The sequence below is a fragment of the Canis lupus genome, chromosome 21 (genome assembly GCF_011100685.1).
Source record: "Canis lupus familiaris isolate Mischka breed German Shepherd chromosome 21, alternate assembly UU_Cfam_GSD_1.0, whole genome shotgun sequence".
In the NCBI taxonomy this organism is placed as follows: domain Eukaryota; kingdom Metazoa; phylum Chordata; class Mammalia; order Carnivora; family Canidae; genus Canis; species Canis lupus.
This window is the reverse complement of record NC_049242.1, coordinates 47,700,883-47,704,517: the sequence shown is the minus strand read 5'-3', so window position 1 is coordinate 47,704,517 and position 3,635 is coordinate 47,700,883. Positions and strand designations below refer to the sequence as shown.

At 38.5% G+C, this 3,635-nt stretch overlaps 1 pseudogene; it reads right to left on the bottom strand.

Moving 5' to 3' along the window:
- Nucleotides 1–2,006: 2,006 nt before the first annotated feature.
- Nucleotides 2,007–2,871, bottom strand: LOC100687213 (annotated as a pseudogene).
- Nucleotides 2,872–3,635: the final 764 nt, after the last annotated feature.

The following is a 3,635-nucleotide window of genomic DNA, read 5'->3' as shown; positions in this document are numbered from 1 at the left end:
AACAGGCTCTGCACTCAGCGTAGAGTCTGCTGGAGATTCTCTGTCTCCCTCTCCCCCTCCACCTCTCCTGTGCTAAGAGGGCATATCCTCTCTCTCTCTCTCTCTCTCTCAGATAAATAACTAAAGCTTTAAAAAATAAAGAACTGAAGCTACATAAATATGTTTCCTCTAACAACAGAAGAATTATTAAAAAAATAAAATCACTACAAAGGACTGTGAGAATAACTGATCCCCATTTTAGGATTACCGTTAATGCAAACATGTATTTTATATGTGTTTTTTATATGTGTTCCTCATGAGAGAGTTGGTATAAGTGAGATGTATCCTCAAAAGGGAATTGGTGAAACCCATATAGAATATAGCAACGGCAAATAGCTAAGAGGTGAAACATCCAGATTCTTTCATCTAAAGTATGTCTTAATTCTAAATTATCCATTAATCGCCTGGCTCTTATATCACTTTGCTTTGAAGTGGCTTTTTTGGAGCCCCAACTCATTGTGAAGATGCCCCAATCTCTTCATCTGTCATAGCTCATCAGGGATATGTATTGTTTTTTGCTTATTCTGGTTCATATGAGATATTGTACAACTTTGTATGAGACTGAAACTTAGGAGAGTTTTCTCCAAAAATACCTGTAGTTGCTGCCTGAAGTATCTCATCCACAGTTCCCCAGAGTTAGAGTTGTAATAAAAGAGGACTTTTAGCAGAGATTTATAAGTCCCATAAACTGTGCAGCAATGATTTATTCTATTACTTTATGTGTTATAGGTACACTCCCTCTTCCCTGCCGCAACAGCCTAGGACTTGGTTTATAATTATGTTTTATACGTTCATATGCACAGTAATAATTGTAAATCAAAATAATTGGTAGGTCAAATTGCAGACTATTGCTTTAGAAACACTTTAGTATAAGTTGTGCAATATATATGTCTATGTTAGTTCCAATCTGTTCTTCAGGGCAATTACTTAATATTTGAAGCTATTTAATCAGTTATGCATTCTCCAGGACGGCATACTAAAAGTCTTCAATTTGGACAATACAGTCATAACTTGACTGTTCCTTAATTACTAAATGACATGAGAAATAATTTTCTGTGGAGAGATTTCTGGTAGTCAAGATATGTGGATTGTTAATAAAGGTTTTATACAGACTTCTGCCAAAAAAAATCCAAATAACTTCCTAGATCCTTAGAGTGGAGCTCTTTGCTTTGGAATCAGATTGGATCTGATTGGATTACCTTAGAGGTAATTCTTCCCCGAAAAGACCAGAAAATTTGCTAAACCTACCATTATAGTATTGTTGCATCTGCTTATTATTCAAAGGATATTTCCGTGTTCTGTAAGAAAGAGAACAGAGACTTGTTTTACAAGAAGAGGATGTGGACCTTCTGTGTGTATATATGTTTGTATAGGTGTGTACACCTTCTCACTGATAAATATCTCCAGATGTAACAAAATTCTAGCTAAATTTAAATCTCATTAAAACATACCAGATGGTAGTGAATCTGTTAGGACAGAGAAATATAGTCATAATAAGTTACCAATCTCACCCAAAAAGAACCCACACCTGTGAAAGTCAGATTGGCTTAGTTCACATCATGACAGTAACAGCTATAATCGCTCGCGTCTGATAAATAGGGACAAAATATTGTTGACGTCTGTAACATGTTGTAAGGATTAATTGTGATAATCTGCATAAAGGGCTCAGCACAGTGTCTGGTTCCTGGTAAGCCTCTATAGATGCAGCCATTGTACAATTACATTTTATGTATATATGCTATATTATTTTATGTATATATTTTATTATTTTGTAACATTTTATTTTTTTCCACTTTCCTGCACTTAATTAAAAAAAAAGCAACTATGGTAAATCTCTAGAAAGTCAATATTCTAGGATCCCTCCCTCAAAAATGTGACATTTGTTTTCCAAACACATGCCAGAGTTCCAAACACATGCAGGGTTCCCAACTGTGCCAAGGAGGTGAGAAGCTAAAATCATAAAATGTTCATCGTCCAACTTTCCCCGGTCTGCGGTCTGTCTTTGGATCAACAATAATTGCCTGAACAGCTCCTATAGCTTCATGAATTTTTGTCTGTAGCTCTCAGCTCTTCCATATGCAGCAACCACAGAATTTGAGCAGCTTCCTTAAGAACTGCATCTCCTCTGTCAAAACCAGGAAAATGTTTGTCTTAAACAACAGGCAAGCCCTCTTTGATTTGATTTGCTTTAGCAACTGCCTCCTTTGTCAGGAGCTTCCGGACCAAAATGCGAATTGCCTTAAGCATTACCGGGTAATCATGATGCTGAATCTGAAGAAGGTTGGACAAAGCCATTACGCCAGCCTTAAAATCGAGATTATTTACATCCAAATTGATCAGTGGCTCTGCATTTTTAGCTGCATTCCAGCATCTTTTGTATTATCAGGTACCAACTCCTTGTATTCTACAGCATTGTCTGCATATTCAAGTCTAACATCTAAACCAAAAAGCCAGTCATTTGCTTCTTGTCAGATCTTGAATCTTGGAAAGAGAGTTCACATCTCTGAGATAACTTTTCAGGAACTTGGGCCAGTCCGTGCTGTGAATGTTTCTTAAATCACTTCTGTCTTCAGTCTCATAGTATGTGATTTTCTAGTCTTCAAGCCGAACATTAAGGTTTCTAAATTCTGTTTCATCTTTGCAGTTGAAGCCATTAGGCTTGTGGTTAATTGAGGGCCACCAGCCTGTGTCAGAACATGGTCCCCGCTCTGGTCCCCAGACTTTGGCCGGGAGAAGAGAGGCCAGGAGGAGTGGGTAATTCTGGCACCTGGGATGCATAAGACCTGCACATGATTTTTCCAGAATGGTACCTTGAGTCCCATTAGTCTTCATGTTACTTACACACTTAATGACGACAGGGTGATAAGTTTGAAGTTTCACTAATACTAATTACTAATACTCTGTACTCTAGTTGCTTCCAGTCATTTGTCTTCTCTTTTGACAATAGATAATACCTGGATGAGCATCTCTATGCATTAACTATTTTGAGTTCTATTGAGTTACAAGTGTATAGTAAAATGCACGGGGGAATGTTTTATGACTATTGGCATGTAGCAGTTTGTCTTTTAAAAAGTTTACACGAGGGATCCCTGGGTGGCGCAGCGGTTTGGCGCCTGCCTTTGGCCCAGGGCGCGATCCTGGAGACCCGGGATCGAATCCCACGTCAGGCTCCCGGTGCATGGAGCCTGCTTCTCCCTCTGCCTGTGTCTCTGCCTCTCTCTCTCTCTCACTGTGTGCCTATCATAAAAAAAAAAAAAAAAAAAAAAAAAGTTAAAAAAGTTAAAAAAAAGTTTACACGACTTTATGATATCAGTAGTACTGTATCTATTCTTCAATTTTATTACAACTCATTTGCAATGAGTATTATAATTATTGATAGTATTTTATTGTTATTATTAATATTATTTTCAAATATTTATGTATTTATTCTAGAGACAGCAAGCAGGAGCAGGAGGGGCAGAGGGAGAGAGAGTGGGGAGAGGGGCAGAGGGAGAGAGGAGAGATTTCCGGGAGGAGGGGCAAAGGGAGAGAGCATGGGGCGGTGGCAGAGGGAGAGGGAGAGAAAGGGTGAGAGCAGGGAGGGAAAGGGGCAGAGG